At 42.8% G+C, this 23,966-nt stretch overlaps 1 protein-coding gene across 2 annotated transcripts in view; it reads left to right on the forward strand.

Annotated features, from left to right (window-relative positions):
• grik4 (glutamate receptor, ionotropic, kainate 4) overlaps nucleotides 1-23,966 on the forward strand; it is a 408,097-nt gene that overhangs the window by 23,901 nt on the left and 360,230 nt on the right. The gene's annotated exons all lie outside the window — the stretch shown is intronic.

The raw sequence follows: 23,966 nt of genomic DNA on the forward strand, positions 1-23,966 counted from the left end.
CTTCATGCGTCTGTCTGTCTGTCTGTCTGTCTGTCTGTCTGTCTGTCTGTCTGTCTATCTATCTATCTATCTATCTATCTATCTATCTATCTATCTATCTATCTATCTATCTATCTATCTATCTATCTATCTATCTAATCGCTCTCACTCTGTCAATCTAGTTTTCCTCTCTCTCTTTCTGTCCATTGGCTCCCCCTTGTGGACCAATCTAGTTTGTCTCCAGCTGAAAGGTAGGCAACATACAGCTCATGGGCCATATATGGCCTGCAAGAGCATTTATTGTGGCCCATCATGCAATTCTGGAATACAAATTAAAAACCTCAGAGAAATTGTTGTAAAAGCAACATTGAACCCACACATAATTTTACTGTATAATTATATACATTTTAGTGTGACCCTCGGATAGGGGTGGGAATTGTTAAGAATTTAGTGATTCACATTCCATTATCTATATTGCTTAATCAATCTGATTTATTATCGATTCTCCTTGGGTCAGGGAATGAAATACTACCAATTGATATATGATATAATTGACAAAATTAAAGTCTTGCAAGTATTGCAAGCAGCTCTGGTGTGAAATAAAGCCAAACTTTGGAGTGCTTCTGCCTCGACCCCATGTTGGAAAAGTTTAGAACCAAAATACACTTGCATGTGACGTTCATCAATCATTTGCTGAAGAAGACGAATTGATAAGCAGAGCGATAGGTGAACAAACAAATCATACCTATGGAGCACAGCGGTGAGCATATCTGCCTCACAGTTTTGAGGTTCTGGGTTCAGATCTTAGCTCAGTTTGCTTGCGCTCCCATTTGCTTGTGTGGGTTTTCTCCATGTACTCTGACTTCCTCCTATATACTAAAACCATGCATATGTTCGATTCATCAAAGACTCATAATTGTCCATATAGGTGTGAATGCTTGTTTGTCTATATGTGCCCTGCGACTGAGTGGTGACCAGTCCAAAGTCAGGTGGGATAGGATCCACATATCCAACGGCCCTAGTGAGGTTAAGCGCTATAGAAAATGGAATTAAAGAATTAAAAATAATCTGTAACTAGATGGATCGATGTCTTCCCAGCCCCTGGTTTTAAAGCAACAGTATGTGACTTCTATGCGCAAACAAAGCCTTTCAAATATGTGATCTGATTCCTTTAAGATGAGGTATACAGTACATTGTTCAGGGTGCCCTCTTTTGATATTTACTGCAAGGTGTGTCTGTATATAATAACGCATCTGTTTATCACTCTCATAAAGCGTAAAAACAGCAAAATGTGAATGCTGCCTAATTAGGACCCCAGGCAGTAGGATGTCTAAACAACAAGAAAAGAAAATCTGTGTCTGTATTGGCTCAGACACTTTTGAGGCAAGCTGGAGCATTTTGCGCGTTGATCCCAAAATGAATAAATGCCGTGAGCGAGCTGGCTGGGGCTCATCAGTCAGATAGTCATTCAACAGAATCAATTTGCAGTGAAGAAGTTAATCTGTTGGCAGTTTAAGTTGAGGTAGTGTGCAGCAGCCTCGGAGGATCACTTCCATTATGCCAGTGAAGGGTTTGCTGCACATCTATGACATAGTGTCCTTTAAATGGTGTTCAGAGTGATAGGACTCTACCAGTGTTTCATGTACTGGATAATAAGGTATTCAATATTTTTTTTTGTAGGATTAAAAAGATACAAGTGATCACTCTGACAACCCGCTTCTGTCCATATCATTTTGTCACTTTCTTTTTCCAAGATTGGGATCATGCCTTTGTGTTCTAATTTTGCACAGACCCACTTTGTCCTCTGATGTATGAGCTCATCGTTAGCCTAATAGCATAGTTGTGGAAGTCATATTTGAATGGTTGTGGGAGACACGGAAAATCTCAATTCTTAGTGAGTACATTGATATTTTATATTGATTTTGTAACACTAAGTTAAAAATGTCTTGGACAATTATACTGTACTATTAATCTAACAATATGCAGGGCATGGAGGCACTTTTAATCGTTAATGGAATTAATTAAGGTGACGTGGTTCAGACGTCAGGATAGTAAATTAGCATGAACTCCTTTGGATCATAATTATGAAGCCATGATAGTGATTGACTCATTTGAATTGTGTGGCAAGGAAGGAGGGTTAAGAGGGCAAAAGAGCTGGTGGCCACGTGCTTAAACCTATAGTAAGCCAGAATACACACATACAGGGCCCATTTTACACATTTTAGAACATTTTTAGAAATGAGACAAACACAACAAGAACAAAAAAACATTGTGTGTGTGTTTACAGTTCTTATAGTGTACTCGCACGCCACACACTTAATGATACTGTATCTCCGTCTTGTAGTACCAAGACTGACCTTTGAGAGGAGGCATGGTGCCACAGGGCATCCAGACTGCCGGAAAATTCTAAGAAAAAAAAGAGTAGAGCAGCGGACCCCCTCATACATGCTGTTTGGCACCTATGGATACACCTAGTCACAGATTTTTTTTTATTTTATTGTATTTTACTTTTTTTTTCCATTTTTTTATTTTTCTTGCATTGCATCTTCTGACTGAAATTATGTGTGGCGAACATTTTTTCTATAAGAGACCATTTCAATCCACCTCAATAAATAATAATTAATAATGCCACGATCAAACAAATATTTATTATGTATAAGGTGCATTTGTGGGTTTGATTATTCATGCGTCAGTTCAGATGGTTTGTTTTTAGAATTGCATGTCGGGGAACTTTTAATGCTGTAAAATATGTTGCATGATGTAAATGTGTCTGTGATTATGAGGTCAGTAGGTTGATCATATTTTGCATGTACAGGGTCAGCAATTTTGAAGCGCCAGCCTCTTGGATTGATTACCAATATTCACGTGACATTATACAACACTGACGATGCTCCTTTAAGGAACATTGTGCTGATAATCCGAAATGCTCTTTTCCTTTAGTGTAGGAACAGTTTCTTGTGTTACAAATCATTTTCCTGTACTTTTTCTTCAGTATTTTGCTTGCATACAGTCGTGGGTGGTCGAAAATTTACACACAGAATTTGTTTGTCACAACTACTACTATGCTGAGTTTTTTTTTTCCCCAAACATGAAAAAGAGTAAAAAAAAAACAAAAAAAAACAAACTCACAAGTCAAGGCTCAGGATGCAGAGTGAAGGGAGGCCTGCCTCATTACGGCTCTGCTCAATCCCCTTGTGGTGCTGAAAGAGAGGAGAATAAAATGGGTTAGACACACCTGAGGAGACTTACGATGGGATTTTCCTTTGGGAGGGCTTCGTTCACCCTCTTAACTTATGAAATTCTAATTAGTGATCACCAGCATGTTGGCTCATAGGATGGTTGTCATTTTTTTTCTATAGTCCTATGTTTTACACTATTTATTTTGTTAATTTATGTGCATGCTGCTTTATGCTCACTCGAATTTCCTGGCTATCAATAATCTTACCGTAGTTCTTGTGATCAAGGTGCAACACGCTGGACTAGTGGTTAGCATGTTTGCAGCACTGTTCTGAGGTGCTGGGTTCAGATTTCTGCTCTGGCCTTCCTGTGTGGAGTTTCTGTGTTTTTCCCATGCTTCGGTGTGTGTGTGTGTGTGTGTTTTTTCTTTTTCCCGTTACTCCAGCGTCCTCCCGCATTTCCAAAAACATGGATGTCAGGGCGCATTAAAGAGGCTAAATTACTGGTTCTCAAATTTTTTACACCAAGTATCACATGAAAAAAAAAAAAAAAACAGCTCTCCAAGTACCACCGTCATGACCAACATTAAAATACAGCAGTGTAGTAGGTACAAGATCGTGTTTTTTTATATTTTTATTAATGAAAGCCACCGTGACGTTATGCATGGTTTTAACGTTAATGCTTAATACAGAGGATAAGTGTACGCCTTGAAACCCGAGTGCATGTTGTTGTTTTGTCCCTGGGTAAGACACTTCACCGACATTGCCAATGGATGAATGTGTTGCGATGTTTGGTGGTGGTTGGAGGGGCCGTGGGCGCAGAATGGCAGCCATGCTTACATCAGACTGCCCCAGGGCAGCTGTGGTTACACAAGTAGCTTTCCACCGCTTGGCTATGACTGAGGAGTGAATGAATAATGTGTGCAATTGTGAAGCACCTTTGAGTAGTGCTGGGGCTGATGAACCATGATTTCTGCCGAGCAACAAATGACATAGCCAGGAAAACATCACCAAACTTTTCAGTCCATCATTGCTGAGTGTAGAAAAGATTACGTTTATTTGTTTTTGTGCTTGTCTGCAGAGGTGTGGACTCAAATCACATGACTTGGACTCGAGTCATAAATTTGATGACTTTTGCCTTGACAATATGTTAAAAGACTTGCAACTTGGCCTCACCGAACTCCTCCCATGCCCGAGTTTTTGCTTCAGCGACCACCAAAGCTGCATTCCGCTTGGATGAGAATCAGCACCTCCAAATCTGAGACCATGGTCCTCATTTGGAAAAGGGTGGCGTGCCCTCTCCAGGTCGGGGATGAGATCCTGCCCCAAGTGGAGGAGTTAAAGTAGCTTGGGGTCTTGTTCACGAGTGAGGGAAGAATCGAACGGGAGATCAACAGGCGGATCGGTGCAGCGTCTGCAGTGATGCGGACTTTGTATCGGTCCTTTGTGGTAAAGAAGGAGCTAAGCCGAAAGGCGAAGCTCTCGATTTACCGGTCGATCTACCTTCCTACCCTCACCTATGGTCACGAGCTGTGGGTCGTGACCGAAAGAACAAGATCCCGGATGCAAGCGCCCGAAATGAGTTTCCTCCGGAGGGTGTCCGGGCTCTCCCTTAGAGATAGGGTGAAAAGCTCTGTCATCCGGGAGGAGCTCAGAGTAGAGCCGCTGCTCCTCCACATCAAGAGGAGCCAGATGAGGTGGCTGGGGCATCTGATTCGGATGCCTCCCGGACGCCTCCCCGGTGAGGTGTTCCGGATACGTCCCACCGGGAGGAGACCTCGGGGACGACCCAGGACACGCTGGTGATACTATGTCTCTCGACTGGCCTGGGAACGCCTTGGGATACAGTTGGAGGAGCTGGAGGAAGTAGCTGGGGAGAGGGAAGTCTGGGCGTCCCTGCTAAAGGTACTGCCCCTGCGATCCGACCTCGGATAAGCTATAGAAAATGGATGGATGGATGGATGGACTTGCAACTTGCTTTGGACTTAAACAGCGGTGACTCGAGACTTGGACTTCAACCCATTGACTTGAAAAGACTTTGCTACTTTGACCACGCACTGAATAACCAACACTTTGAATTTTTCTCGTTTTACAACTGTATGTGCAACTCACTGTAGGAATATATAATCGGCATTAACATAATTTTGTAATGTGAATGATTATACATTGGGTCGACGTGTCCCACGCCCTTATTGCTAATGCGTAATTAATTATTATTGTCTTTCAGCAGTTCATGCCTTGTTGGGCACTCTGTGGTAAATGAATTGAGCCAGTGGTCATTCTTTCACACACTAGCTAAAGTGATGGGGAAAAAACCCCAAAACAATCCAACATAAATCAACAATAAATTGTGACGGCTAAATAAAGGTATACATTCCATACACAGAAACGTCAACGACATTTAGCGTAATAAGGACGTTAATTATTACAAAAAACAAAAAAAACTTTACATTACTACATTACATTGTGGGAGTGACTTCTTCCCACCTCTGCTTGTCTGTATAATTTATAACATTAATGAGAAAAAGCAAATACAAGCGAACATATTTCATGTTCAAACGTCACAGCTTCTCTTCAGCCCTTTAGAGGTTTTTTGTTGCTGGCAGCATACATGAATCATAAGAATACAACGTACACAATCTCAGGTGTCATTTTGGATGACGCTTGTACGGATTTATGGCATTTATGGTGAGACTGCTAGTACGTTATCCAATTTTACTTGCTGTAAATTCAATTTTGGGGTCCCCCTGAATGGAGTTTTATGACGCCGCTTGTGCCCATGTGAGCGTTTTTATTTGTGCGCTTGGTTGTGGTATTTTGACACAGCAACTGCAGCTGGCGGGGCTGTTAAGGTATATATAGTACAGTGATTCACAATGTTAGCGTTCTATGTTTCCTTGGAAAAGGTAGTTCCAAGTGTACCTGATGTTGTAGTTCATCAAGCTGAATACTTATCATTTTTTTTTTAAAGGTTAATTGATTAGCAGTAAAGTGATAATTGGAGCGAAAGGAAAACATCTCTCCCTTATGTATTAAGATAAATCCGAGCCACATTTACCAGAAATGACAGACATTGGATGGATAAAAGGTCAAACTAATAAAGCAAATAAGAGGGCTGCTAAGAGAATTGTAATTCTCATGGAAGCTTAATTGGGTGTGTGCGTGTTTATGTGCTGAGTTGATGAAACATCAGCGTGAGGTTGTGTGTGACACATTTTTAAGAGCGACACTTCCTGAAAGTCTGAAAAAGAGTTTCAATTTCATTTCAACCCTGGAATAATGTTTTTGTAAACTGACGCCCACACTTGACCTACATTGTGCCGAATGAAGTGTTAGTAGTTTTAATTGTTAAAATCAAACAAATTTTACCTAAAAGGGGCACCACGTCACTTTTTATGTGGATACAATTTAGGGAAAGTGACGAGAAACCTTTTTATCGGTCTTGTAATCTGAAGGTTGCTACACTTTATAAAATTTTGAGTTCTAAATGACAGAGGCTTAATTAAACTCAGAACACACACAAAATACAATCGAGTGGAATTTTATAATATATTTAATGACATCCACAAGGGATCTAGAGGGAAACACACAAAGGGTCTAACTAAAGAAAGGAAAATAACACTAATAATGGTAAAAAGAAGGAAAATAGGCCCACAAAAAGGGAAATAGAACATCGTGTGTTGGACTAAAGTGGAAAACGTGAGCGTTTAGCGCGTCCATTCCGGACAAGAGTCCACCCGGATCGACTTTGCAGTTCCCTTTGACGCCTGCGGGTGACGCCTTGCGCGCATGTTTGGATATTAAGCAAATAGTTTGTTGCTGTATTTGCATCCCATCGTCGATTGGTCCCTTTTGGCCTGTTGTGAGTTCAAACGAAGACAGGGCCAAGATTTCAAGGGAACCTGCTAATTACTTTAGGGTCCAAAGTGTATTGTTGTGGGAGTCTCACAGCAGGGCAGCTTCGAAGGCTGCAGTTTATCAAACCGTGGGGAGCCACTGTGTCACCGCCGTTTGTGGGGAGTATGTCCGCTGCAGGCACTATGTCATTATCAAACCGTGAGGGTAGCGTATGTGTAATAAAGTCACCCCCCAGCCAATTTAACTGGATAGACAGCAAAGCTCAATAGAGCTTTGCTTTTAAAATAGTAAATGGTTACTCTGACATGTACGCACTCGCGTGCCGGCTGTCAGCGATCATCATGTGCCATGCTATGCAAGAGATGGTGGTTGTTTTATCCATCCATCCATCCATTTTCTGAGCCACTTCTCACTAGGGTCGCGGGCGTGCTGGAGCCTATCCCAGCTGTCATTGGCCAGGAGGCGGGGTACACCCTGAACTGGTTGCCAGCCAATCGCCGGGCACATACAAACAAACAACCATCCGCACTCACATTCACACCTACGGGCAATTTAGAGTCTCCAATTAATGCATGTTTTTGGGATGTGGGAGGAAACCGGAGTGCCCGCAGAAAACCCACGCAGGCACGGGGAGAACATGCAAACTCCACACAGGCGGGGCCGGGGATTGAACCCGGGTCCTCAGAACTGTGAGGCTGACGCTCTAACCAGTCCTCCACCGTGCCACCTAGTTGTTTTTTTTCGGTGAAAAAAGTATTTCGGTCCGAAACTGAAAATGCACTTTTAGGCTATTTCCGGCCAAAACATTTTGCCAGGCGAAATTTCAGTGCATCACTACCTAAAATGCATGTTTTTGAAATGCTGGAGTACCTGAAGAAAAACAATGCAAGCACGGGGTGACCATGCAAAAGATTTGAACTAGGCCAATGTACTGCTGACACAGTAAACAAAGAACAAGATTTTTCTTCCTGGCTTGTGAATCTTATAAGGTTTGTTTTTGTAAAGATGGGTTTCATATTCTTTCCATTCCATTCCTGTCGATAGAAATGATGATTTGGTGTCAAGCAATCATTGGATTGCTGTGTGGCCATATCCACCTTTAAGGCGTCATGAAATTGCGGCCGATGGCCCTTCACAACTTTGGATGCAAACAAAATTGGCTACTGTTCTAATGGCTTGTAGTGCTTAGTGGCTATATTCTAAAGGCAGATGGTTAATACAAGACAGGCCTCTAAGGGTTTGTGTGACATTTTCTCTGTGAGTTCTCTGCAGATTATCTTCAGGTTAATTAGCATCAGACGCTCTTGGAATTGAACAAGCAACCAAAGTCTTATGCCTGTGAGAGGGACAAACAGCGAAGTTCCATCTGCAGCTGTCCTGCTTCATTCAGTCAACCTGTGCTGCCACGTTCTATTTGTTGAATATCTTTTGTCTGTGTATTCATGACCATGAAACATTCCAGTTTGTTCCTCGACCTATTGTGTAGTACTGACAAAGCGAAACTGCTGTATATGAAACTATATAGAGTTATGCACACTTCTGCACACAATAAGCGAGCTGGGAGACAGCAGACCTGTTTTTAAAATTTTTGCTCTAATAATTGTTCCACACTTAAATGCTCAACATATTATCGGAGCTGCACTGAAGGCAGCTGTAAAGGTGAGCAATGAAACAGAGGTAGGCTGGCATGGAATAGCCCCAGCCAAGTAAATATAAAAAACATTTGGATAATCTGAAATGGACACCAACCTTCACACCTCTCCGAGAAAAGGTGACACATGCAACCAATACTGATCATGTCTGGTGTGCTAATGCAAGTGAAGTCATCCAGTCCAAGGTTACACCACAAATAAGCCTCACATGATAAACGTGGCAACCTAATGATACTCTGGCATGCCTCTCCACTTGCCATTCATACACAGCATTAATGAAAAAAATCTTTCAAGGGTGAATGCCATGCACTTGCTTGAAGGGAAGGGCAGTCGTTTCAGCTGAAAATGCTTAGTGGAAAATAGCCAACTGTACTTGTGTATCTACCATACCTGCAGAAAGTATATATATATTTTTTTATCCCATTTTTCAAGAGAAAGACATCATGTCTTTAATCACACACAAAAAAAATTATTAACAGATGATGCACGCAAGTGGCCCCTGACACATTTCAAAGAATGATAACTTCCTGAAAAGAAACAAAAGCATTTCAAATTGCTTTCAATTATACAGGAAATATATGTTGGTTTCAGTGACTCGCCCATGTGCAACCTACATTATGCTAACTGAAGTGTGAAAAATATTTTGTGCCAACAGATTTCCATATTTTTCTGCTAAAGAAGTCAACCCAATGAACATACATGCTGAAATTGTGCTGCACACTTTTTTTTTTTTTAAGGCAATGTAAGTTAGTTGCGCCAATGCTGAAGCAGGGTACACACATACCGATTTTCAAGCCTAATTTGAGCGTGATTACACACTTCCCATCAAATCAACAAAGTCCTGATTATTGGACGTCCCTACAAGATTATCCTGTGTTTTGTTGTGTTAATTCTTTTCTTCCCTTCTTGAAAAAGGGCACAGCCAACAATCGTAAATATACGATAAAGAATTTTGTGCCCTAGACCAAAAGTGCACCTATGTATGTCCCACACATTTGAAGTCTGACAATGAAATGCTATCCTATCCTATGATTTCAGACAACACAGATGAAGTGAAACAACTTTACTCATAATTAACTATGTTGTTGTAAAAAATCTAAAAATACATATATTTTGAAATGTTTTTATTTGACTTAAATTTTTTGTCTTCAAGAAAATTGTGGCGACGATACCAGAGTCTAGTAAAGGATAAGTTATAGAAAATGGAACTTCTGTTCTAACAACCCAGGTTAAACTTAGCTCGTCCCTAACATACAACATACATCCTTGACACCAATGGCTAGGTAAATTTGAATAGATAGGGGTTCACTGTAAATGGTGGACTCTGAAGCAGAGTCATGTACAGTGACAGTTCTGCTGGTCAATATACTTATTGTGTTTTCATTGGTTGTTTGGATACACACTATTGGAGGAGGCCACAGAGATTGTCATGCTGTTAAAAATTTACCGTAAAGTGGACTCACAAGGTTGTCATTTGACAGCGCTATTGAGATTATCTCCCAATATCTCACGCCCATAGGTTGCGCTCTCAAATTCTAATTGGCTCACATAAATGTAGTTTAATGTTGCATAAATAAAGCTTTGTTGTCTGAATGCCAAATTTTGTGAAGCTTAACCAGCTGTGGAATATCCGTGCCTTAGCTGCCTCATTTACCTGCACATTTTTATGTTCAAATGTGACTACCTACAGCATGAGCTCTACGCAAGCCTTTTCCTGATGCACTTAGCGAGTCTTCATTCATCACTGCGGAGAGTGATGACAGGGAGACGAAGAGATGATAGCGGTGTAGTCTATTTAGACCAGATGTCCGCCTTTGTCTAATTTTTGCAGCGCTGTTGCACAAATGTATTGAGAGCAGTTTGTGGCCTTGCTGTTGAAAACCCAGTGACCCCTTTATTTGGGCTTTCTTTTAGCTATTGTTTTTACATTTTTGTCAGGAAAGTATACCTGTGTGTGCGTGTGTGTGTGTGTGTGTACAGAGTTCCCTCGGGAGGGTCTCATCTAACTGTCTAAGATGATCCATATCCACTGTGCTCCTTGTCAGCTGTTCAGACAGTGATAAACGACATGAAGAATTTGTGCAAGGCAGGCTGGCATAGATAAAGGACCTGCATGAATGCTGACCTACCTGTGACCAAGAAAAAGAAGCTCGACGGACGCTGTAACTATAGTGCCTGCATTATTCCCCTACATTGTGACTCTACTTCATGGGGCAAATATGACAATTGCAAGTCAGGTATTGCAGACCTTGGACGAGGGAAAAGGTAATGGAACACTATCTGAAGTCACGGCAAATTGCTCTACCCAGACTTTAAAGGTGAGAGGACAAAAATGGTATTGATAACTCTAGAACCCCTTTACAAAGCACAGCTGCCATTTCAAAGTGATTATATAGCAGTTATACAGCAGTTAAATCGATAAATATGATTCAGAATGCGCCTTCTGCTTTTTGCGTCCAGCGCCTTTCGGTCTTCGGCTCTTTCCGACACTGTGACATAACGCAAGCCAAACAGCCTGTTCATTCGGCGTTGTGTGCCATTGTTCCATGCTGTCGTTCCCGTCCTTGTATATTAGTTGTTGTATGATTTGGCGATTTCACGATGGTTTATTGGGTGGCATTTGGTTGTACAAATAGTTCAGGCCATGGCAAGAGTTTTTTTTGGCTTTCCAAGTGAAAAAGGAATATGTGACCAGTAGATAGGGAAAGTCAATCGACAGGGGTATAGTAAATCCATATAATTTATGAGCTTCACTTTTTGAATAGAACTACTGTAATAAATTCAAGTCTTCCACAATATTCTAATCTATTGAGATGAACCTGTATTTACTATATGCTACCAGACAGCGCTTAGCACGGCTGCCTGGATTGTGTGGGTATTAATTGAAGACTCTAAATTCTCCACAGGTGTGTGGATGAATTTGCGGATGGTTGTTTGTTTGAATCGTTGTTTGTCTATTTGTGCTCTGCAATTCACTGGCAACCAGTCCAGGCTTGCCCAAAGTCAGCGGGGATAGGCTCCAGCTCATCTGCAACCCTAATGAGGATAAGCACTATAGTCAATGGATAGATATGTACTACAAGATGTTATATGAATTAATAAATATGTAATATTGGGGTGGGGGCATTTTGGGGGGAAAGTTATAATCTCGTGATTTGTAATTTTGACATACGAATGGTGAAATTTCCACATGAACCTAAATTTGTACACCAGCCAGGTAATCAAACTTGCAAAGTTTAACTTGACAAAGGAAGAAAAACTTTAATGTAATGTAATTCATGGGCGAGCCTGAACTCCCTGAGATCCTGCCGTGCGTTCATAGTCTGATCAACGAGTTATCACCTGACCTGAATCCAATTGAGCATTTCACTTGCTGAAGACAACGCTGAAGGGAAAATGCCCCAAGAACAAGCAGGAACTGAAGAGGCCTGCCAGAGCATCACCAGGGATGAAATCCAGCGTCTGGTGATGTCCATGCATTCCAGACTTCAGGCTGTAATTGTGTGCAGAAGATTTGCAACCAGGTATTAAAAAGTGAGTTTGCTTTGGGATTGTTAATTTGTCCCGTTACTTTTGGTCCCTTAAAAAGTGGTCGGCATATATACAGCTGTTGTAATTTCTACACGTTAACCTGATGTGGATGTACAGTAAGTACCCTTAAATTAAAGCTAGAAGTTTGTAGTTGAAGCACATCTTGTTTATTTTATTTCAAATCCATTGTGGTAGTGTTTAGAGACAAAAATTGTAGAATTGTAGCCTATTCACAATTTACCCATAGGTCATTAAGGCATCCATCAGTCAACTAACCAGAATCGTAATGGTACTGCCCATCTATTCATCGTCTTCCATGAACTAGCAAGTAGCCTGCTAAGTAACAAACAGATGTACAAACAAACAAAAATATGACGCTCTTTTGCGGCATGGTGGACGACTGGTTAGAGCGTCAGCCTCACAGTTCTGAGGACCGGGGTTCAATTCCCGGCCTCGCCTGTGTGGAGTTTGCATGTTCTCCCCGTGCCTGCGTGGGTTTTCTCCAGGCACTCCGGTTTCCTCCCACATGCCAAAACATGCATGAATTGAAGACTCTAAATTGCCCGTAGGTGTGAATGTGAGTGCGAATGGTTGTTTGTTTGTATGTGCCCTGCGATTGGCTGTCAACCAGTTCAGGGTGTACCCCGCCTCCTGCCCGATGTTAGCTGGGATAGCTAACCCTAGCTAACCCTAGATAGCTAACCACCCGCAACCCTAGTGAGGAGAAGCGGCTCAGAAAATGGATGGATGGATGATGCTCTTTTCTCGGTTGCCTTGACAGACATAACAAATATTGAGCTTATCGCAGTTGTCAGTCATGTATTTTTTTTTTCTGTTCACGGCAAACTAAAATTCTCTGACCTAGTCAGTGGGCTATTTCCTACTTCCCATCTGTTGTGAATGTGGTGCACTGATGGTTTTGCCTCAAGTTGGCAGCCATTTATTAACAGCAGTCAAACCGGCATTCATGTCCATCGGCGTGACTTTCAAAAGGGGTTTGCCTAACTGACTCATAAGGATGGCAGAGATTTCCCCTTCAGTTTTTTGACACAGATAAAAAGTCTCCTTGCCGCATTTACTCATTATGTTACAAGGGAGGTTAGCTTTGCACAATGCCAAATCAATAACACATTAACGTAATAAAGGATTTGCAAGTGGGCAGGACAGACATTGCTCACTTCATTTTTTCTTTTTAGGAAGGTAATCGGCTATGATTAACGTCTAATTTCACAGATGGCTTGAAATGCCACAGCTTTGCTTTGACAATGCAATGCGAATTGGATGACTTTGCTCTGCTGCTGCGATTATTCTGTAGGAGATGAGCAGAGTTCAGTGAGCACGGAATAATTTCCTATACAGTAGATGATCCTGGTTGCATGATACTTTGTTGCCATAGCAGCCAGTCTTTACCCTCTACTTTGTCATTGTGCTGATGAGCCATTAAATTGTAAGAGTCAATCAATATTGGAAAAGAGCAAGCGTACTGCCACAGTGCCATATGGTCACCAGTCATAAAATACATTGGTATATATAGTATTTATAGATGCTTGTCCGCTGTAGGGATTATTTGTGAAAGGTCAGATGGATTGATGGATGGATAGATAGATCCATTTATACTCACGCTTGGACATATGGACATTAAAGAGTCTTCAATGAACCAACATACTTTACATGTTTTTAATATATGGTGTCTTGGACTATAAATACCTTATTTTACCACATTATGGGGCAAAATATCAGCAACACCATCAGTGTGTTTCACTGAAATGACATCGCTGCAAACTACACGCATAAAAGTAACCCCATACAGTTCAATTCTTAACTCTCAGGCAAATGTCAAAACTGAGCATGTAGTTGCCGGTGAATGCCGATGCCCTGCTACATTGCGTATATTCACCAGTTACGGAACATAACTTCTATAAAGAGATTTCATGATTCAAGATGTAAACTGTACTAGCACAAAAACAGCAACACAATCTAAAGCTTGTAACACTTACAAAACACTGCTGCATCTAAATCTATTTTTTTGATCCAGTAACAGTTTACAGTACGTATATGGTCTCAGTGCAGACTTGTATGTTTTTTGGAACATGCTTGGACACAGATGGTACGCTGAATGTGTGAGATAAATGACACAAACATAATTTTAGGAAGGAATGACTGATGGGCAGCCCTCCTTGTATCTAGCCTTTTACAGCAGCCTCTCCAAAATCAGAAAATTATTTCTATTTAACTTCCAAGTTGTTATTTCCAAACCTTTTTTTTTTTAAACATAGGAAATACTATCCCCTCCTGGAAGCCGTCACCTTATTGTGATGGAGGGGTTTGTGTGTCCCAATGATCCTAGGAGCTAAGTAGTCTTGGGCTTCATGCCCCTGGTAGGGTCACCCATGCCAAACAGGTCCTAGGTGAGAGACCAGACAAAGCACGGCTAAAAGACTCCTATGATGAAAAATATAACTGGATTGAGATTTCCCTTTCCTGGACGCGGGTCACCGGGGCCCCCCTCTGGAGCCAGGCCTGGAAGTGGGGCTCGAAGGTGATCGCCTGGTGGCCGGGCCTGCACGCATGAGCCCCGGCAGGGCACAGCCCGAAAGGGTAACGTGGGTCCTCCTTCCAATGGGCTCACCACCTGTGGGAAGGGCCATAGGGGTCGGGTGCTGTGCGAGCTGGGCGGTGTCCGAAGGCAGGGACCTTGGCGATCTGATCCCCGGCTACAGAAGCTGTCATGGGTGTTTGTTCCGGTTTTTGTCTTCCCCCTGTTTCATACACACCTGCTCCTGATAGCATCTTTACCACCTGTGGCTCGTTCACCCTAATTACACCTTGCATTTAACCTCGTGTCTCATTCTTTTTCGTCGCCAGTACGTTGTACCTTGTCGTCGCGTTCCAGCATTCCTTGTTTCCACGTCAAAGACTCACAGTAAGACGAGACCCTGTTCCGATTATCGACCTCGCCTTTTTGCCTCATGTTTTTGGATACTGTTGCCTTTTTTGGATTGCCTGCCTGTGTACCGACCTCTGCCCGTATATTAAACCTCTCTTTTTTTTAAACTGTCCATTTGTTTTGGTCGTTCATTTTTGGGTCCTATCCTCTGTTCCGTTCATGACAGAAGCTGTCTCAAGGGACGTGGAATGTCACCTCTCTGGCAGGGAAGGAGCACAAGCTGGTGTGTGAGGTCGAGAAGTTCTGACTAGATATAGTTGGGCTCGCCTCCACACACAGGTTGGGCTCTGGTACCAATCCTCTTGAGAGGGGTTGGACTCTCTTCCACTCTGGAGTTGCCCACGGTGAGAGGCGCCGAGCAGGTGTGGGTGTACTTATTGCCCCCCCGGCTCGGCACCTGTACGTTGGGGTTCACCCCAGTGGACGAGAGGGTAGCCTCCCTCCGCCTTCGGGTGTGGAACGGGTCCTGACTGTGCCTATGCACCAAACAGCAGTTCAGAGTACCCACCCTTTTTGGAGTCCTTGGAGGGGGTGCTGGAGAGCGCTCCCGCTGGGGACTCCATCGTTCTGCTGGGGGACTTCAATGCTCACGTGGGCAATCACAGTGAGACCTGGAAGGGCGTGATTGGGAGGAACGGCCCCCCGATCAGAACCCATGCAGTGTTCTGTTATTGAACTTCTGTGCTCATCACGGATTGTCCATAACAAACAGCACGTTCAAGCATAAGGGTGTTCACACGTGCACTTGGCACCAGGACACCCCAGGTCGCAGTTCGATGATCGACTTTGTGGTCGTGTCATTGGACTTGCGGCCGCATGTCTTGGACACTCGGGTGAAAAGAGGGGCGGAGCTGTCAACTGATCACCACCTGGTGGTGAGTTGGCTCCGATGGTGGGGGAAGATGCCGGTCCGACCTCGCAGGCCCAAACGTATTGTGAGGGTCTGCTGGGAACGTCTGGCAGAATCCCCTGTGAGAAGGAGTTTCAACTCCGACCTCAGAGAGAATTTTTATCATGTTCCGGCGGAGGCGGGGGACATCGAGTCCAAGTGGACCATGATCCGCGCCTCCATTGCTGAGGCTGTTAACCGGAGCTCTGGCCGTAAGGTGGTCGGTGCCTGTCGTGGCGGAAATCCCCGGACCCGTTGGTGGACACCAACGGAGAGGTATGCCGTCAAGCTGAAGGAAAAGTCCTATTGGGCCTTTTTGGCGTGTGGGACTCCTGAGGTGGCTGATGGGTACTGGCTGGCCAAGCGGAATGCAGCTTTGGTGGTCGCTGAAGCAAAAACTCGTGAGGAGTTCGGTGAGGCCATGGAGAAAGACTTCCGGATGGCTTCGAGGAAATTCTGATCCACCATCCGGCGTCTCAGGTCCTCAATTCCACCAACACGCCTTCCCATGAGGAAGCAGAGTCTGGGTTCTCTGAGAGGGCCCAGGGGTGGATGAGATTCGCCCGGAATTCCAAAAGGCTCTGGATGTTGTGGAGCTGTCCTGGTTGACACGCCTCTGCAGCATCGGGGACAGTGCATCTGGATTGGCAGACTGGGGTGGTAGCTGGAGGGTGTGTTCCAACTAAAGGGGGATCACACTCCTCAGCCTCCCTGGTAAGATATATGCAGGGGTTCTGGAGAGGAGGGTCCGTTGGGAAGTCGAATCTCAGATTCAGGAGGAGCGGTGTGGTTTTCATCCTGGCCGTGAAACAGTGGACAAGAAAAAAATTAAAGAGACCTAAAGTTAAATTGCCATTTTATGACATTGAAAAAGGTTCTGCGTTGTTTGGAACACAAAATGTGATTAAAATGTGTTAATTTTTAAGTTAAATTTGTTTAGAATTATTTAATCATAATTAACACATTAAAGTCCCACCCCCAATTATAACACTACAACATTGAAGCTTTTCGTTCGCCTGTCTATGGCGTTTTGCATTGTGTTAGTATTAAGCTAGAGCACTTTTCTGTTTTTGAATGTTATGTTTTGAATACACATGTAATTTGTAACATTGTTTTTGTTTTATGTTTAATTCGACAGTAAACTTCAATTTGGAGTGACATTAAGGCGCTTGAAGCTTCTTGTTTTGACGTGATTTGAGTTCGCTGCCATTGTCTCGTATAAAACCGCTTGTATCACGAAAAACCACTGTACCACTGTAAAGCTAAATAAAATGTAAAACTACTTATCTTCAGAAGATGCCTGTGAGACACAACAGGAAGTTGTTTGCAAACTGAGACTGTGAACTCGTGGCTTCATTGTATTGCTAGATTTAATAAGTATGCTTTAGTTAAGTGTATTAATGATGGTAAAATGTGTGTATTCGTGTATGTAACTGACGTATAATTATTAGGTTTTCTCATTGTAGTGATCGGCAAGACACATTTCTTTGTCACAATACGTTATCTGACCTCACTGATATCCTTTTGTGGTGGCATCACAAAAAGCCAAAGAAGAAGCGAAACACATTTTGCAAAACACACTTTTCACACATGAGCTGACATTTGCTGATTTGACACATTTTTTGTAATTCTGCAGCATTTTTGGTTGAACTCCAGATCTAATCACTTTTGGGGCATTTACGTCTTGCAGAAAAATAATGGTGTTGAATTGGTGATAGTAGATTACGCCTAAATTCAACACCATTATCATTATGTGCATCTTTGTATACTTTTGATATAGGAATGACCATTCTAAGACATATTACTACTCTCTCTTGATAGTCATCAGTTCTGTGTAGCTCATCCTATTGGTGCTAGATAATAATTACAATTCAGCTCACCTTCACTCATTCATGAAATGTAAATCTGTCCAGTAAACATTCCATTTCCAAGGGTTGCAGACCTTAAGTAAACCCATGATGTACTGTATGAGATCAGAACATTCAGAATTTAGAAGCTGCGCTCGCACGCAGTTGAGTGGGTTGCACTTTGCTGTCTGCCTGTGTTCTTCCAGCCCTCACAGTGTCCACACAAAGATACTGTATTAACTTACCATGTGGGAAGCCAATGTGACGCACTGTGACACCAGTAGGCCAGCTGTCACGATACTAACATACAGTACATACTGCGTTTGTCTACTCATGTGAATCTCTTCAGTTGTTGTTGCTCTTCCAACAAAAAGCCAATGTTTTTCCCAAATTGAATTCCTGCTACTTACTGTGATGTCTTGCAACCATTATCGATTATCCATTCATTTTCCTCACCAGTTTCAATTGACTTTAAGGGGAAATGTTTCATTCTTAATGCAAACTCCATCCATGGACCATTTTTTACAGGCTAGCGTTTGTCCTCATTAGGATCAAACGTGAGCTTGAGCCTACCCCAGCTGACTTGGGGTGAGAGGTGGGGTACACCCTAAACTGGTCGCCAGCCAATTACAGGGCACATACAAGACAAACAACTTTTACATTCACATATATGGACAATGGAAAGGCTTCAAATTAATGTCTTTGGAATGTGGAACAAAGCCAATGCAAGCACGGGTAGAACATGCAAACTCCATATGGGAGGGCCTATGCTGAGATTCAAACCCAAAACGTTTTATACATTTATCGCACTGATACTACAAGTCCCAGCAAGCACTGCATTTAGCTGGAGCATTATCACATAGTTGTCTGTTTAACTAATTTAGAAGCACTTGCTTAATATGATGTTTTCTTCAAAACTTTCAGAACGAGTATAATAACTCAACATTCTGTACTCCTGTTCCAGAATTATTTTTTATCACTACGAGGCTCCTCTGTCCTCCACTCATTACCTGTATTAATGGCACTTGTTTGAACTTGTTATCAGTATAAAAGACACCTGTCCACAACCTCAAACAGTCACACTCCAAACTCTACTATGGCCAAGTCCAAAGATCTGTCAAAGGACACCAGAAACAGAATTATAGACCTGCACCAGGCTGGGAAGACTGAATCTGCAATAGGTAAGCAGCTTGGTGTGAAGAAATAAATGGTGAGAGCAATTATTAGAAAATGGAAGACTTACAAGACCACTGATAATCTCCCTCGATCTGGGGCTCCACGAAGATCTCATCCCATGGGGTCAAAATGATCACAAGAATGGTGAGCAAAAATCCCAAAAGCACATGGTCCCCCTAGTGAATGACCTGCAGAGAGCTGGGACCAAAGTAACAAAGGCTACCATCAGGAATACACTACGCCGCCAGGGACTCAAATCCTGCAGTGCCAGAAGTGTCTCCCTGCTTAAGCCAGTACATGTCCAGGCCCATCTGAAGTTTGCTAGAGAGCATTTGGATGATCCAGAAGAGGATTGGGAGAATGTCATATGGTCAGATGAAAACAAAATAGAACTTTTTGGTAAAAACTCAACTTGTTGTGTTTGGAAGAGAAAGAATGCTGAGTTGCATCCAAAGAACACCATACCTACTGTGAACCATGGGCGTGGAAACATCATGCTTTGGGGCTGTTTGTCTGCAGATGGACCAGGACGACTGATCCGTGTAAAGGGAAGAATAAATGGGGCCATGTATCGTGCTATTTTGAGTAAAAACCTCCTTCCATCAGCAAGGGCATTAGAGATGAAATGTGGCTGGGTCTTTCAGTAGAGCAATGATCCCTAACACACCACCCGGGCAACGAAGGAGTGGCTTTGTAAGAAGCATTTCAAGGTCCTGGAGTGGCCTAGCCAGTCTCCAGATCTCAACCCCATGGAAAATCTTTGGAGGGAGTTGAAAGTCTGTGTTGCCTAGTGACAGCCCAAAACATCACTGCGCTAGAGATCTGCATGGAGGAATGGGCCAAAATACCAGCAACAGTGTGTGAAAACCTTGTGAAAATTTACAGAAAACGTTTGACCTCTGTCATTCTCAACAAAGGGTGTATAACAAAGTATTGAGATGAACTTTTGTTATTGACCGGGTACTTGTTTTCCACCATAGTTTGCTGGTGAATTATTTAAAAATCAGACAATATGATTTTCTGGATTTCTTTTCTCGTTTTTTTTCTCTCGTGGGTGAGGTATACCTGTGGTGAGGGTTGCAGGCCTCTCTCATCCTTTTGGGTGGGAGAGGTTGCACAGTTGGTGGCTGACTAGATACTTTTTTGCCCCATCATAGGTATCCCGCTGTGCCAAGTCCCTGCGACTGATCAGTCTCTGCAGTTGTTGCGATTTCCCAGCCAGTGAGATCAGTTCTTTATTGCTGCCAAAAGAGGGTCAACCAATTATTAAATTCAAGGGTTTAATAACTCTTTCCTCCCTGTTCTGTGAATGTTTACATGTCAGTTTTTCCTACAGGACCGGAATCTATTTGTGGCGGTGGGTATCCGGCGGCTGACCGGGGATTTTGGGGCGTGGAGCGAGGGTTAAATGTTAAATGAACACTTACCAAATAAGTTCTAATATATTAAAATATCCATCCATCCATCCATTTTCTGAGCCGCTTCTCCTCACTAGGGTCGCGGGCGTGCTGGAGCCTATCCCAGCTGTCATCGGGCAGGAGGCGGGGTACACCCTGAACTGGTTGCCAGCCAATCGCAGGGCACATAGGAACAAACAACCATTCGCACTCACAGTCATGCCTACGGGCAATTTAGAGTCTCCAATTAATGCATGTTTTTTGGATGTGGGAGGAAACCGGAGTGCCCGGAGAAAACCCACGCAGGCACGGGGAGAACATGCAAACTCCACACAGGCGGGGCCGGGGATTGAACCCGGGTCCTCAGAACTGTGAGGCTGACGCTCTAACCAGTCGGCCACCGTGCCGCCATATTAAAATATTTCAATAAAAAATACAATCGCTTAAATAAATAAAAAAATATAAAGGAATTAATATAAAATGTGCCCTACGATTGGCTGGCGACCGGTTTAGGGTGTACCCTGCCTCTCGCCCGAAGATGGCTGGGATAGGTTTCAGCACGCCCGTGACCCTTGTGAGGATAATGCGGTCCAGAAGATGGATGGATAGATGGATGGATGGAGGTTAAGAGTTATGCAAGATCAAATTCACTCTGGATTTAATATACTTGAGGGGGTGGGTTAATAAGAGAGAATTATTTACGATAGCCAGTACAGAGGGAACATAATATAATAATCACATGATGTAATTTCTAGGCTTTATTTTTGGGGCCGATCACCAATCAAAAGTTCAAAAAACGATAACCGATCACTGATCCGATCACAAGATGGAGCAATGTGTCCATTTACATGACTTGTTCATTTATTGTATATACTTTTGTGTACTGTATACTGAGCACTGTATCCATCCATCCATTTACCGCTTATGCTCACTATGGTCGCGGGTGTGCTGGAGCCCATCCCAGCTCAAAATTCTTCTCTAGAATTTTAGAGAAAAGTTAAAACATCAATGACCTCTAGGGGGCATTCAAGGATTGGCCACTGACATAAGTTTAGGTCAGCTCAACATTACAACATGACAGAAATAATGGGTGCTAACTTACTGTAATTAAATTGCTTTATTGCAATTAAATTACCTTAATAAATACTGTTAATGACATGCTTATTCTAACTTTCTCACTGTCCCGGCTATATGGACGGGTGTTGTCCAGAGCTTGCGTCAGTTTGGCTTTTCCTTCCACCCCCCCCCCCCCCCCCCCCCCCCCACACACACACACTGCTGTGATGATGCATACCGATAGCCTATTGTGCAAGTCGAGAGGGGGAAAAAAATGGAATTGTGTCACTTGAACCATGCAATGTAAATCCAGCCTACCGCTCCACATATGCCTGGTAGCTACTCTAATTGGCCGGTAAAGGTCACGAGTCAATGCACACGTGCACGCCTTCACCTTGATTGACATGCGGCAGTGCGGTGGGGAGCAGTCAATTGGAGCGACACTTTGCCTGGCCACTTTTTAATCATGTACTCCGGGCCGTGGCTGGTAAGAGATGTAAGGGCGATTATGGTTCAAGGAGAATGTCCTTGCGTTCGGAGCCTTGGGATTATGTCGCTTCAACTGAGTTCTGACAAGAACACATCAGTATTCAGGTGGCGGCTTCTTCGGGGTTTACTGGAGAGAATGGGAACACAGAGGAGAGACTCACACAGCCGGGAGAACTTGAATTGAACGGCCAAGGATTGTGTTTAATCTGTGAACTCATTCTATTATGATGAGTACAGCAGATGACGGTATATGTGTAAATACACATTTTACATATGATGAGATTGGTTGACCTCAAATCTGTTCCCTTTTTTCCCCTCGTTTCTCATTTTGAATATAATAGCGACGATGTTCCTGCGTGAAAGGTGGAGCAAGCGCATTGAGAAGTCACTGCATGGCCTTTTCTGCTCGCTCCAAGTCAAATCATCAAAAGATAGTAGTTAACGTCGCAAGATCAAAAAGAGGCCAGAAATAGCACAATCCTGTGGAGCCATGCAAAAACGTGCTCGCTTGGGAAGAATAACCATAGCTGGTTAAATTAACCCCTTCCATCCCCGAGGCTACCACAGCCTCAGACACAATTTTGATTATAACTTTCATTGAAGAGGGCATAGTGGATTTTGTGGTGAGCACATCTGCCTCATAGTTCTGAGGTTCTGGGTTTGAGTCTTCCTGTGTGGAGTTTGAATGTTCTTGTATGGGTTTTCTCCTGGTACTTCAGCCTCCTCTTACATACCAAACTATTCACATACAGGTTACAGGTCACCTTAATGGTCGAAAAAGGTTTTAATTGATTTATCTTGGTCTCTTTTTTTGTATAGCAAACACAAAAAAAGGTCTAAAAGTCACTAAATGTGTGGTGAGCCTCTGGTAATTAGCCACTCATTTCAATGCCAAAATGTTTTAAAAAAGGAAAAATACAACACATTTATGTTCAAACCAAACCAGAGTCACACACGTGCCTGTTGGTCTGATCTAAATTGTGTCATCATTAGTCTCCAGACTGCAAAATCCCTCAAGACCGAGGCGATGGCTTGATAATTTTGCAGGTCAGAGGTGGAAGCTAAGGTTTGTATAACTACCAATGCTGCTGGATGGTTGCAATTTATGGAGCAAGATGTATATTCAGTAATTTGTCAACAAGAGCACTAAAATATTTATGTTGGACCAATTTGAAAACACTATAGTTGAGTCCCCAAAGTTAAAAACTCAAACGTTGTATAATTTTGAGTTTTGGGGGCTTGATTACCTGCCCCCCAAAATGTCTGTGACCGTGCCTCGGGTTAGGGTTCGGATTAGATCAATAATGCTCTAGGTGAATAGAACTGAATATGTGAAGTGACTGTAACTATAGCGTTAGGGTTAGAGTGTCCCTAAAGTCTGAACCCAAACAATAGATGGCAATCTAGTGTTATTGCATCAAGTTCACGGATATCTTACATTTTACAAAGTGCATCGAAAATGTTGGAAATCATACTGAAGATGATTTGTTAATATTCCATTCATCAATACAGAACTGTAATATTATAACATAATAACAATAATAAGTCTGAAATATTAATATATCCAAATCCTTACACACAATGTCCAAGAATGTTGATTGATATTCCCCCATTTTTTCAAATTGCTTCCTGTTTCTTAACTAACTCTTCACCCACTCGAGTGCTGTATTTCCATATTGTTCTGGCTTAGCTTCAGCCTGAAATGAATGAATTCATCCATCCATCCATTTTCTGTACCGCTTATCCTCACTAGGGTCGCAGGCGCACTTGAGCCTACCCCAGCTATCTTTGGGCGAGAGGCAGGGTACACCCTGAACTGGTCGGCAGCCAATCGTAGGGCACATATAAACAAACAACCATTTGCACTCACATTCACACCTACGGGCAATTTAGAGTCTACAATTAACATACCATGCATGTTTTTGGGATGTGGGAGGAAACCGGAAACTCCACACAGGCGAGGCCGGGA

This window comes from Phyllopteryx taeniolatus, chromosome 8, assembly GCF_024500385.1.
Source record: "Phyllopteryx taeniolatus isolate TA_2022b chromosome 8, UOR_Ptae_1.2, whole genome shotgun sequence".
Taxonomy (NCBI): domain Eukaryota; kingdom Metazoa; phylum Chordata; class Actinopteri; order Syngnathiformes; family Syngnathidae; genus Phyllopteryx; species Phyllopteryx taeniolatus.